This window comes from Sus scrofa, chromosome 1, assembly GCF_000003025.6.
Source record: "Sus scrofa isolate TJ Tabasco breed Duroc chromosome 1, Sscrofa11.1, whole genome shotgun sequence".
Taxonomy (NCBI): domain Eukaryota; kingdom Metazoa; phylum Chordata; class Mammalia; order Artiodactyla; family Suidae; genus Sus; species Sus scrofa.
Window position 1 is genome coordinate 206,229,596 of NC_010443.5, and position 14,740 is coordinate 206,244,335.

General features: G+C 40.4%; 1 protein-coding gene across 26 annotated transcripts in view; it reads left to right on the forward strand.

Moving 5' to 3' along the window:
- BNC2 (basonuclin 2) overlaps nt 1–14,740 on the forward strand; it is a 455,833-nt gene that overhangs the window by 304,517 nt on the left and 136,576 nt on the right. The window contains exon 2 of one of the 26 annotated variants that reach the window (XM_021063399.1): nt 13,804–13,872. The exons of the other annotated variants lie outside the window; for them this stretch is intronic. The gene's annotated coding sequence lies outside the window, so the exon portion shown is untranslated. The remainder of the gene's footprint in view (nt 1–13,803; nt 13,873–14,740) is intronic. 26 annotated transcript variants of the gene reach the window in all.

Sequence of the window (14,740 nt, forward strand, 5' to 3'; positions counted from 1 at the left end):
TTTTTTTTCCCCTTGTAAAATTGCTTCAAATTAGCATTTAAAATTTTAGAAATAATCCAGGATAAGGACTGAAAATTAGTGAAATAAAAGATTTCCTTTCAGACTGTTTTCATACAGATTTTTAATTGTTTTACCCTGCGAAGTAGGTGGCTTCGAAAAAATCATTCCACTTCGCTCGCTTTTTATTTTATTGAACGCCTATAAGCTTCACACCACCCTGCCTGAACAGCTATTAGAAGGAGTCCCCTAGACATCAGGACCTAAAATGTTCGAGCATATTCCTGTGAAAACCACCTAAGTCACTTGAATTTGGCTTTTAAAGAAAGTTATGTTAAAAAAAAAAAAGTTGTGGAAAACTAAGAACTATAAACTATCACTGAGAGCCAATTTTCTGGGATCAGTGAAAAGCACTTTTATACTCCTACATTAAGAAAAAAAAGTATCTGAATATGTTCTTATTTCTGTGACCTTCACAGAAAATATTGGAAGTGAAGTCTGCAGAGTTACAGGTTTACATTTATTTTAATTTATTTGAAGGTTTGGGGAGTAATTCCTGTTATTAAAAATCGAAATAAAAAAATAGTTATTCACATTTCATTTGATAGATGCAAGATCTTTTATAAGTACCCGCACACACCACCAGCAGTATTTTATACATTTGAAAACTGAATTTTATAAAGGACATTACTTTGTTCTTTAAGTTAGCAATGCAGTTAAAAGTACATATTACTTCACATTTATTACATATTTTGCATTACATTTTATACTTATTTTACATTTACATTACACACTTATATTAATGAACCTCAAAAATTCTGGCTGTTGTCCTTATGGTGATTCTGTTCTTCACAGAAAGGAGTTTTCTTCACACTGACTTATGTGTCTTTTTGGGGGTCTTGTGGCTTAGCCACCACTTTCCTTTTGAAAACTATCGATCCTATCAAAGTGTTTATTGAAATTATATCCAGGCTTCAATTTCTCTTTTGTTTTATAGCCAGAAAATTACTAGTTGAAGCTTCTGTTTCTGGCATTTTAAAGAAATCCAGGTAAAAATTATGTTCCTTCAGTTACCTGATTCACAATTTAAGAAGCTCTTACTGTATGATTTTTTTTTTTTTTCGTTTTCTGACTAGTATCCATAATGTGCAGTTAAACCCTCTTCTTTTTCGTAATAAAATTCCATGTACTAAGAGGAGGTTAATGAATCTCTTTTTTCTTTTCCTTCAGCCCTTTTACAAAAGAAAATAGTCTTTTCTTTGTAGATGCTATTGTTACAGTCTCATGTGTTGACTGTTGTTGTCTAACCCCTTTCCAAAGTCTACACAGTGGTCACATTGTATCCACAGGGGTGGGTTCCAGGACCTGCGGGGGGTACCCTTATATAAAATGTTGTATTATTTGCATATAACCTATGCATGTCATTCATCTCTAGATTACTTTTAATACCTAATACGATGTAAATGCCATGTAAATATTTGTAAATATAATGTAAATGCTATGTAAGTAGTTTTAGAGCATGGCAAATTCCAGTTTTGCTTTCTGGAACTTTTTGGAATTTTTTTGTGTGTGTGAATATTTTCCATCCCTGGGTTGGCTGAATCCATGGATGGGGGCTGGCTCTACTATACCTTTTCCTATACCTGTGAAACATGAATCTGGTGCATGGATCACATATCTAGTGATCTGTACTATGATTTCATAATTAGTATCTGTTCACTGTGATCTGGTCTCTGTGCCCCGATATTACACGTCCTTTCTTTAACATCACTAGAGTTCACACTGTCTTCACCTAGAAATCCTTTGGATGCTCCCAAACAATGCTTGAAGTGGTAGGAAAGGGAATAAATTATTCAGCTTTAGTCATTTCCTGCTCAGCCAGCAGCCCCATCTCATTCTTCAACTGCCGTATTTACCCACCCCCACTGTTCTCTAGAGGAGTGTAAAGAGCAAAGGAGGGGCTGAGCTAAAAACATGGATGGAATTAAGAATTGGGTGGCAGGGGCTCCCAACGTGGCGCAGTGGTATCGAACCTGACTAGTGTCCTTGAGTATGCGGGTTTGATCCCTGGCCTCACTCACCGGGTTGAGGATCCTGTGTGGCTGTGGCTGTGGTGTAGGCTGGTAGCTACAACTCTGCTTCCACCCCTAGCCTGGGAACCTTCATATGCAGCAAGTGCGGCCCTAAAAAGCAAAAAAAAAAAAAAGAAGAAGAATTGGGTGGCACAGTGGAATCCCTCCTGTAGCCTTTAAGTGCGAATCCATAGTGGCCTTTTCTTATTCTTCGTATACTAACTGCATGCATCCACTCAACAACATGAGGGCTGAACACCTTTGATTGCTTATGTTTCAGATGTTGTTGCTGATCTTAGGATAATATAGGCACAGAAGTGACCCACGAAATGGGCAACGTGTGGTTGGGATGTACACGACTGGCTCATGTACCTGCCATCATTGTTGAGATAGTTTGCTCTTAGATGAGGGGCTCTCTCCAAGTTTTATAGAGCAAGAAAACTTCAATTGAAGCTGGAAGAAAAGAGTTAACAAGAAGGGAAAAAGGAGTTCCAGCCATGATGCAGTGGGTTAGGAATCCAACTGCAGTGGTTCAGGTGTAGTCATAAAAATTTTTAATCATGGAAAATAAAGAGGAAGAGCCCGTAAGAAACAGCATTGAAAACAAAATCTGAAAAACGTAGCTCAATGGTTGGAACCCTGCTTGTCTCTCCAGCCTCAACTCTTACTCCTCTCCCGTGTTCATATCCCAGCAGAAGTGGCTCTGTCTAGAACATGCCATCATCCCTCTACCTACCCCCATTTGAATTACGTTCTCATGTCATATACCCAGTTTGTAATACTGTGTGTTAATGTATATTTTTTTTAAGCCTGCCGTGGAGTTCTCTGGTGGCTCAATGGGTTAAGGATCTAACATTATCACTGCTGTGACTCTGGTTACTGCTGGGGCTCAGGTTCGTTCCCTGGCCTGTGGGCACAGCCAAAAAAAAAAAAAAAAAAAAAAAAGTCTGCTTTCCTCACTAGATTTATCTGAAAGGCAGTGGGCAGCTCACTTTGGATGGACCAGGGAGCCTACATCAGAGATTTATTAGGCTGGAGAGTAAATTGGTCCATCCAAGATCTTCCAACCCAGGTTAAGGATTTGGGGGGCTGGGAGGATAGGGCTAGGGTATTACTGGAAACCATAGAGCAGAAAAGAGACATATTCTCAGCAATCTTTTGAGAAGACTGGCTTGAGAAATCACTCTGTTTTTTCCCTGGTAGGCCAGAGAGAACAAAACCTGACCAGACCAGTTAGGAGTCCCTCGCAGTACACTTAGGAACATCTTTTTTTTTTTTTTTTTTTTTTTTTTTTGGCTTTTCTAAGGCCACACCCGAAGCAAATGGAAGTTCCCAGGCTAGGGGTCTAATCGGAGCTGTAGCCACCCGCCAGAGCCACAGCAACTTGGGATTAGGACCACATCTGCAACTACACCACAGCACATGGCAATGCCAGATCCTTAACCCACTGAGCGAGGCCAGGGATTGAACCTGCAACCTCATGGTTCCTAGTCGAATTCCTTAACCACTGAGCCATGACGGGAACTCCAGGAACGTCTTAAAAGCCTGTGCTCCAGTAGTAGAAGTTAGACCACAGAGCAGGCATTGAGCCAGAGCAACTGCAGAGGAAAAACTTAGGGGAACTGAGTAGTCAGACATAATTGTGAATGTTCATGCTAGGTAAAGTTCAGTGAGAAAACAACAAGACACACATTTGTAACTCTAGTGTGACCTCAACTGTATAGAATTATGAACTGAAGAAAAATAGATGTAGCCACAGCAACGTCAGCAGTAATTGCCTTTGAGTGGTGGGGTTAAGCATGATTGTCTTTTTTTTCCTTGAATTTATAATTTTTCAGTGAGCATCTATGAATGGTCAATCAAAAAAAAAAAAGGTTCTGGAGTTCCCGTCGTGGCACAGTGGTTAACGAATCTGACTAGGAACCATGAGGTTGCAGGTTCGGTCCCTGCCCTTGCTCAGTGGGTTAAGGATCCAGCGTTGCTGTGAGCTGTGGTGTAGGTTGCAGACGCGGTTTGGATCCCGCGTTGCTATGGCTCTGGCAGAGGCCAGTTTCTACAGCTCCGATTCGACCCCTAGCCTGGGTACCTCCATATGTCGCAGGAGCGGCCCAAAGAAATAGCAAAAAGACAAAAAAAAAAAAAAAAAAAAAAGTTTGATTTCAATCATTTTCTTTGACCTAGTTTCATAGGCTTACCTTTCACAGCTGTAGGTGTCAAGTACATGTTTGGAGTTGAGGGCACAGAGCTTGGATGGAGCTCCCCTTCCCGGTCAGGGATGGCCTGTGTGGTGTAGGAGTAGTTGGATTCCTAGAGGCAGGTGATCACAGGTGGGTGGCTGGAGAGGCAGCTCTTCTGGCATCCTTATGGTTCCCCTACATCACAGGTGATTTCCCTCCAAATCCCCCAAACTAGAAAATCTCAGTTATCCTGTAACCCTGTCTCATCTTCACTCCAAGCATCTCTTTTCTTGTTAGCTTGGTCTTGATTCCCTGTTCTTCTTTCTCCTTGATCTTCAGGCTCTTGGCTTACCTGCCCCCCAAAGAATTTTGAGAACCAGGAGCCATCCTAATATTTTCATATGCTAAGTAACTTACCAAGGTCAGACAGCAAGTTTGATGGCATCTGAACCCTTGGAGTCTGGCCCTGCAAACTCTGTCCTCAATCTGGAGGACAACAGCACTCTTTAAACTCTGGAAACTCTAAATATTTGGCACCTTTTCACAGTGTTTCTCTCTTTAATGCTTGTTTCCAATTCACTGTCCCCAAATCACATTTTCACAAATGAAATCCTCTGTTTACTAAAAAGTTACCATTCATGACTGCAAGGGAAATTTAAAAAAATGAGATAATATATCTTGAAATGAAATTTTGTTTAATTTTGAACAAGATGATTAATAAGATCAAAGCAATATAAATATGACAAATTTTCATGATTTATTCAACATAAAGTAGATTTTTGCCAGAAAGCCATCTGTCAATAAGAATGCATAGGTCAATAAATTTTTTTCTTCCTAGATGAGTTCATGTATCAATAAATGGTTACTTATCATAAGAAAGGGAAAGGGTGCACTATCAGTGCCTCTCTCATTTTGGATGAGTTAAGTGCTTTGGCACCTTTTCACATCAGTAGGTGGGACTAGGAACTTGATCACATCATCATTCTGTACTTGGAATCACTTCAGATTATATGCCAACAACCTCGAAGTGGTCAATTAGTTTTGTTAAGGGAAAGAAATGAAAATCATCCACCTTATTACCCAGATGTTGTTATAGTCATTTACTTTCTCAATTTCTGGAAACAGGCATTAACAAGGCATTCAGATGCCTATGTATAAATTTAGCTGTTAGTCTTTCATTGAGAGGCATATGGTTTAGTATATACCAAAAAGATGGTGAAAGTAAAAATACTGTATTAATGATTCAAACGACTTCTGCAATATATTTTTTTTTTAGGAGACACTTTTATCACTGCAAATTTAAATACCTTTTTATTGGGCCATGCCCACAGCATGTGGAAGTTCCTAGACCAGGGATCAAACTTAGGCTGCAGCAGCAACCCAGGCTGCTAATAATGCCTGGTCCTTAACCCACTGTGCCACAAAAACTCCCTAGATGTCTTGATTGATGAAAATTTCCACCAATGCTCATTATCATTGAAAAGATATGAACTCACATTTCAATTCAAATAAATGTATTATTAATATGCATTTTGAGAAAAAATTACTAAATACCAATGAATTATGGACTACATTTCATAAGTTACTAAACAGTCTAGGCTAAAATATGTAGTAAAATTAATTTATTCTGTATACAATAGGAATTCTGTTTCTCATTACCAAATTAGTTATGGTGCACTATAATGTATACCTTAAGTTTTTTAAAGAAGTATTATGTTGATACTGTGTGTATATCATAGTCTGGTGCTGGACTTTAGGAACAAAGTAGATAGAAGTCATATTTTATAGACATAGACTCTTAGTTTTTAGCAGTATGTAATTTTTCATTAAATACACTAAGTGCTTTGGCATTTAGATCATAATTCATTTTAATTTTACATTTATTAACACGGTATGGAAATATTCAAAATTTTATAAGAGGAAAATAGTAATCATTACCAAAATAAGTATTTTCTTAGTATTTGGCTAAATGATACCCTATTAAATGATAAACATAGTTTCTGAAATTTTCAAAATCATGCAGAATACCCTATTAAATGATAAACATAGTTTCTGAAATTTTCAAAATCATGCAGAATTCCTATCCACAGGTTTTATACAGTGGATAGGAATAAATTTCATAGGCCTGGGAAAATATTCAAACTGATTTTATTTGTTTGTTTCTTTTTTTTTTTTTTTTTCTTTTTAGCCATGCCTATGGCATGCGCAAGCCCCCAGGCCAGGGATCGAACCCTCACCACTGCAATGACTACACCGAATCCTTAACTCCCAAACAGATTTTAAAAGAGTGGATTTCACATGTGCTTGGCAGGGTCTTTTTTTTCTCCCACCAGATGATGATAGCTCCTAGGGATGAGAATCGGGAATAATTGGGAAAAAAATGGAGGGAAAAGCCATTTTCAGCATGGGACACTTTGCTTTACTCTCACAGGATACTTTCTCAAGAGTAATTAAAGGTTATTAAAATAAACGGGAATTCGAGAGGTGAGTGCAGAACTGTTGCCCTATTTAACATTATGTCAGAATTCTGGATATTCCAGCCTAGCCCCAAATACCAGGTTCTAGCTGCCCTTTACTCATATATGCACAGTCAAGGAAAAGAGGGCCCTTTTCAAGGTTCTAGGTGCTTTTATTTATAAATGAGGCCTCACAAAGCAATTCAGATTGGCCATTATTTTGGCACCCAGGAGAGCTTTATACCATGAGCCAGTACAATGTATAAGTCAAGTGAGAGTAGGCTTTTTCTTTGGTTAAGGAGGAAGGAGAGAGTTTTCTTTCTTTTTTTCTTTTTTTGGCTTTTTGCCTTTTCTAGGGCCACTCCTGTGGCATATGGAGGTTCTCAGGCTAGGGGTGTAATTGGAGCTGTAGCCATCGGCTATGCCAGAGCCACAGCATCATGGGATCCAAGCCACATTTGTGACCTACACCACAGCTCATGGCAACACTGGATCCTTAACCCACGGAGCAAGGAGCAAGGCCAGGGGTCGAACCTGCAACTTCATGGTTCCTAGTCAAATTCGTTACCCACTGAGCCACGACGGGTACTCCGAGGGGACGGTTTTCAAAGGAGAATTGAAGCTGGATAATCTGTATCAACAGGCAGGCTTGTTCTCAGGGGGTCAGTTTAAGGAAAGAGTAAATATGGGATTGCAGGATCTAGAAATTGAGTCCCCCCAAGTGGACTCGCCCTGGGGGATACTTTCCTAAGATGTGATGATGGACTGGACTCATTATTAATGACTGAACGAGATCTAGTAGCTGTGGCAGCATCAGTTAACTGTTAGCATCCTTCTGTCAGAAGGCCTCTGTTGGTCAAAACCTAGGGGTGACCTGGAATAATGTAAGAAAGCTATCTGGCCTTTGTCTCCACTTTGGGGCACAAACCTCCTAAAAACCCACAAAATTGCCTGAATAATAGGAGTGACTTTGTCATTCAAAGGAGCCCCTTTGGAGCACAACTGAATTTATGCTAATGTGACCACTTAGCCTGGGGCCCAGGTCGCCTCAAGTTGGGGGCTGGTTACCAGAAAGATAAGATGATTAGAAGGTTGGAACTTTCAGCCCACCTACCACTGGAAGGGAGGGAGGTCAGGTTACAGGGGAGGGTGCTGCGGATTAAGCTCCACAAAAACTCTAGAACCACAAGATTTGATGAGTTTCTGGGTGGATGAGTGTGTCCACACACCAGGAGGGTGGTTCCTCAGGGACAGAGGCCACTGGACTTGGGACCCTTCTGGACCTCACCCTCTGACCTCTTCATTCGACCGTTCTCTGTATCCTTTACATCTCCTTTATAATAAACTAGCAAACCTGGAAAAAAAAATAGAAATTGAGTCCCTACATCTGCGTATCTCTGAAAGGCCTTCACTACCCCTGACTTGAGGCACAGCCTCGTTTGAAGTCCATAGACTTCAGGCATCCCCCGGTGGAGTGTTGCCAATATTGCCTCCTTTGGTCACTTCTTTCTAGGCCATCCCTGCCCCCGTCTCATCTCTGTGGTTTTCAGGGGGGGCATGGTGTTTGTAGGGGCGTTTGTCAGTGTCACCTGGGATAATTCTTCTTTTTTTTTTAATGATTTGTATTTTCTCAATCATAGCTGGATTACAGTGTTCTGTCAATTTTCCACTGTACAGCAAGGTGACCCAGTCACACATACATATATACATTGTTTTTTTCTCACATTATCATGCTCCATCACAAGTGACTACATATAGTTCCTAGTGCTATACAGCAGGATCTCATTGCTCATCCATTCCAAAGGCAATAGTTTGCATCTATTAACCCCAAATTCCCAGTCCATCCCATTCCCTCCCCCTTGGCAACCACAATTCTGGTCTCCAAGTCCATGAATTTCTTTTCTGTGGAAAGGTTCATTTGTGCTGTATGTTAGATTCCAGATATCAGTGATATCATATGGTATTTGTCTTTCTCTTTCTGATTTACTTCACTTAGTATGAGAGTCTCTAGTTTCATCCATGTTGCTGCAAATGGTATTAGTTTGTTCTTTTTTATGGCCGAGTAGTATTCCATTGTGTATATATAGCACATCTTCTTAATCTATTCATGTGTCAGTGGACATTTAGGTTGTTTCCATCTCTTGGCTATTGTGAATAATGCTGCAGTGAACATATGGGACCTGGGATAATTCTTCAAAGAAAACACAACCATCTCCCTCTCCACTGTTCTTGAAGGGTTGTGGCTCTGTGACCATGTTGTGTCCCAAGCTGACAGCTATTGCTTTAATTAAACTTTTGGACTCTCATCAGAGTTTTATATCAAAAATTTTTGAGCCATTTCCATCTTATATGTTTTAATACTTTCTCTATACTATTAAATAAAAATAGAAATAAAATGATATTATAAACTTTGCACAATTTTTGGCCTACTGTATGAAGGTTTCTTACGGATTTCCCACCTGACTTCTTTGTATTTACTTTCAACCCTTTTGCTGAAAGTTTGATACATTCTTTGGATTTTCCATTCTCTTACATACACTCTGTTAGTTCAGAGTTTCTCAGAGTATGGTCCCTGGCCAGCAGCATCAGTATCTTGTGGAGGCTTGTTAGAAATGCCAGTCCTTGGTCCCCACCCCGACCTAATGAATCAGAAACTCTGGAGATAGGTGGCCCAGCAATCTGATCTGTTTGATCAACTGATTTTCTTTCTTTCTTTTTTTTTTTAAGCTTTTTAGGTCTGCACCCACAGCATACGGAAATTCCCAGGCTAGGGGTCAAATTGGAACTGTAGCTGCTGGCCATGGCTATAGCCACAGCAGATCCAAGCCACGTCTGCAACTTACACTACAGCTCATGGCAACACTGGATCCTCAACCTACTGAGCAGGGCCAGGAATCAAACCCACATCCTAATGGATACTAGTCAGATTTGTTACTTCTGAGCCACAACAGGAACTCCCTTTCGACTGATTTTGATGCACATGATGCTTGAGAACCCCTACCTTAGTCCAGATTACTCTCCTCCTCTCTCACTTGCTGAATTCTACCTCTCTTACAAGACTATGCCTTCCTGACAGAGGTTCCCTCGCTTTTGGATCCTACAGTACTTTATCATATCTCTTTTATAACATAAATTATTTGAGCATCTGCATGCAGCACCTGCCTTGGTGGTAAGTTGTTAAGTGCCAGTGAATTAATGAATGTATGCATGAATGAAGGAGAAGAGCATTTTAGGAGGAGTAGTGATCAATAAGGTCAGCTGCTATGGCAAGATCATGGAGAATAATGAGGGGAAAAAGCGATTGGATTTCATAGCAAGGCAGGTGTTGGTGACCTTTGAAATGCTTGCTTCAGCAGAGTGATGGGCAGGAAGCCCAGATTGCTGGGACTTAGGGACTTCCAATATGATGAAGACCTATATGTTTCCAGAGTTTCTTATTGACTGTTTATCTGAATGTGTAGTGGAAACAATTTCTAGGGAGACATAACTAAGTGATCTTAGGCCAGTTACCAAACCTCCTGGAGCCTGTGATCTCTGAATAGGCAATAATAGTAATCCTGTGTGCTTTTAATTTTTTAAAAGGATGAAACAAGATCATTGTAACCCCTTAGAATAACGTCTGACATTTAGTGCTTAAATGGTTATTTCCTTTACTCCCCCTACACACACCCCCGGTACAATAGTTATTTTTATTTATTAATGTTGTTGATGGCATCCATCACCCTTTGCAAATTCGTATGATATGTGGAATTGTTCTGGATACCCTCATCCCAGTCATTGGAGAAATCGTGAATTGAATTTGGCTTGGAACTAACATACCTTTAGTTGATCTACCAATAGCTTCTTTGAAATTACATGACATCCAGCCAGAGGAGTACCCCAAAAAGGTAATTGTCTTAGTCAAGGCTCTTCTAGATACAAATTACAGAATCCTGCTTACAGCAGACATAGAGAGGAGAGGTTTTGTTGGCTTGTGGAACTGAAAATTAGGGGGAGAGTGCCACCTTCAAGCACTGCCATATCCATATCTTCTGGATCAAACAATAATGTCCATCACTCGTAGTCTTTCTCAGACCATCTTGTGGCTTAGCTATCTTCCATGCGATTCTCATTCCCAAACATATTTGTCAGCTACAAACTTCAGGGAGCGAGTATTTGCGAGTAGTTCTAACTGAAAGCTTGGCTTCAATCTCACTCTTCAGACCAAGTACTTGCTCATTCTTAAACCAGTTGTTGTGGCCAAGGAACTGGGTTTTCCAGGTTTGGCTTCAGGAATATTCTGTTCTAGGAAGTAAATGGTACTGAGTGTATGAGAAGATGGGATCCCTGAAGGGAAATCTAATTTCTGTTACCAGAATGAGGAGCAGGCACAGCAGGCAAAATCAGGCAATGCAATTGATAGCATCTTATTTGATAGAAGAGTGCTTTTTTCAAACTGTGCTTCTGGGATCTCTAGGGGTGCCACTGAGATCCTCAAACCAAGGGGAAGGGAAGTTCTCAAATCTATGCTCACTCCAGCTTCACCACGAGTGACTTCATTTTCACACATTTCTTTTTTTTTTTTTTTTTCCCACTGTACAGCAAGGGGGTCAGGTTATCCTTACATGTATACATTACAATTACATTTTTTCCCCACCCTTTCTTCTGTTGCAACATGAGTATCTAGACATAGTTCTCAATGCTATTCAGCAGGATCTCCTTGTAAATCCATTTTCACATATTTCTATACCCAAGTTCTGATTGAGATTTTATTTGAACATAGAACTTTGGCAATACCACGGATACAGGAGAATTTTAGCAGATAGGCCCATGGCTTATAAAGGGAGGAGACCATCTTTTTCCATCCCATCCTGCTGAATAAGTTCTTGCCCTACTTTTCCTTCATTCCCATTGGCCCAATGCATATTCCTAACCCACCTGAGATCCAGACTTGACTCCCCCATAGTCAGATATAGGCAGATCATGACATTAGGCAAAGATTGAATTCTCGGTTTACTGTTATGACAATTAAAACATGGTTGCTTAATCTTTTGCCCACCATGGAAAACATCTCCCCAAAGCTGTTGACAGCTTGGTGACTCAGTGCAATCCCGCCATTTATCAAGCAGAAAATTTTGGTTCATTCAAGCAATCTGACCAAATATAAGCTTTGAGGATATGTTTTATACCAAAATGTGCAGTTGACAGCTGCAAGCTGAGCAGTTTAATTTTTCAAGCCTTCTTCTATAGCTCATCTCATAGGTAATTGCTGCCTTAATCACTTTCTTGAGAGTTTTTCCTTATCTGCTATTGACTTTCTTTAACTATTTGGCCCACCCTTTCATCTTCCATATCAGAGCCCATATGTGGCCAGGTACCTATTTGTGTCAATAAAGTTTCATTGCAACACAGACACACCCATCAGTTGAAGTCCGTTCTGTCTTCCCTCTATGATAGCAGAGGCAAATGGTTGTGAATCAGGAGGTATAGCCCATAAAGCTAAAATATTTACAGTCTGACCCTTTACAGAAAAAGTTGTTGACCTCCAGTGTATATTTATGTCTTATAACAGTATTCCTACTTCTTGATGTATGGCATGCTTATGAAAAAGAATCAGTAATGTCTTTTTAATGCTCTCACTCTCTGATGTTCTCACCAGTATATCTAGGGAAATATTTTTGCCTTACCTGTTCACCTGTGCTCTTTCAATTCTCTGAACAAATTCTCTTTGTTTCTGTACCTTCAGCAGTTTAGTCCTCTTCATCTTCTAAAACCACAAGCCCTTTTTTAAGGAGGAGGAGGGAAAGGGGTGACAGCTTTCTATCTGGCTCTAGAATACATTGATACACACACCTGTCCACACTGAATGCATAGCTACCAGATGCCAAGCATGCAGACAAAAATCAGATTTGGTGTCATCTTACTTCCCATCTGCTCAGAAATCCCCCAAATTCATATTTGTCGTGGTCCTCACACCATGTTCTGTGAGGCAGTGTTTGATATGAGACAGAAAGTTTGGTAATAGGAGATGGAGGAGAAGTGGATTTCCCTTGACTGGACATTGGATTCTGTGAGCAGAGCAGCTGCTCGTTGGAAGGCTGGGTAGTTAAGCTGTACTTGAAGAGGAACAGGGATAATAATATGTCTTTTCCTGTGTTTTCGCAGTCTAAACGCCCTGCGGAGTGAGAGAAGACTTCAATCCCTAGGCTTGTGAATCCCTTATCTTTCTCAAACATTAAATTAATTTTTAAAGCTATTTATTCAAAGTTGACTTAACCACTAGAATAGGAAAGATCAGACAAATCAGCTGCAAGAAATGAAGTATGAGGAAACCCGAACTCTTTGACAAAGTATTCCTGGGAGTAAATGTGTTGAATGAAGCCAGCGGGTAAATGATAAGGGCCTTTACACTGTGGATGTAAGAAGGCAATTTATCAAGAGTACATGAACTCTCCGGTGACCACAAGTCAGGAGGAAACGAGAGTGGAGGAGGAGCCCTGAAAAAATACTTTTGAAATACTAAAAATGGTATATGTGTGTGTGTGTGTGTGTGTGTGTGTGTGCGCGCGCGCGCTGTTAAATGCCTGCATTTAAATATGCAGAAATGCCAGTGTATTAAAAGAGGAGCTGCACCAAGTGCACCCACACAGTGGCCTGTACTGTTTGAAAGTGCTAGGAAGAGTGGCTGAGCAAGGCAAGGCAGTGATTTAGAACTTGTAGAAACCTTGGATCCTTGAAGGTAGAATTAGGTCTTGAGCCTGACAGTGGTTGTCTGAGACCCACTGGCCTGATTCATGAGAAGAGAAGACTGTCTTTCAGGCTCACATGTTGATCTGTTTTACTCTTGGGAAGGTCACACTGGCAACTACATCTGGTCACTTATGATGGAGCCTGATAAAGTGAGAAAAAAGAATATATATATGTATGTGTAACTTGGTCACCATGTTGTACAGTAGAAAATTGACAGACCACTGTAAACCAGCTATAATGGAAAAAATAAAAATCATTATATTAATGTTGAGAAGGTCAAATGTGTCTAATTCTGAGAGATGACCTAGTGCTTGTGTGTTCTCCGGAAGAATTCAAAGCACCTCTCACTCATTATTGCCTTCATCTCTGCAGCATCTCTTTGAGCCCTGTAGATGAGACAGTGTCATCCTAACTGTTCACTTGCGGGAAAGTGAGGAACAGGTAATGTCATGCTCTGCAGTAGCATTCCCGTAACTCAGTGAAGGATGGGAGCTAAAATGAATGGCCTTATCTTGGATTTCGTAGCTAAGGGAGAGTTGTGATTCCTTAGACTTGAGGAGAAAAAGGACTAATTGTCAAAATACTAGTTTCAAAGTACTTACTCTGAGAATGGTCATCAGTTTTCTGTGCTGAGATGATAGAGCTGAAATACACAGAAATGCTCAGGCTTTGATTTTAGTCATTTGTTTCTGTTTTCACCTCATACCAAACCCTTGTTGAAACTGTTAAAAAAGAACCTAATGATGACTTGAATTTGTTGTTTGTTTGTTTCTCCTGAGTAACTTTTAGAGAGCATGCTAGTGAACCCAAAAAACTAGCAGGTGACCAGCAAGGGGGGAAAGTGGGAGAACCAAGTCTTGGAATAATCACCCTTTGCTAATTCAGCTTGAGGTAAATGACTAGCCCTCCACCCCGATGTCAGCTTTCCTTACTCCCTCCAGCCTAGGCCTTTTACTCCTCAAGAACATGCTCCTCTTCCTCTTCACACTGCTCAGGTATCATAAGAGGTGAATCTTGTTCACAGCAGCCAGGTTGGTTGAGCTGCTCTTGTGGCCTGAGTTGGGAATTGTGTTTGTTCATTCTTCTGGTGCTGGGAGGAGACACCGTGGTAACTTGGGTTGAGCCATAGTTCATTTAGCAAATTAATTAGCCAGGTTTTTAGCGCCAGCCACAGTCATTTAGAAACCTCCTAAGTGGGCTCTCTTCCTGAAAACTGAATGTGTTTTGTAGTTGCTGTCGTGTGCAATTTATAAACACACCGAATCAAAAAAAAAAAAAAAGAAAAATCAGGGAGGAGGTGGGAAGAGCA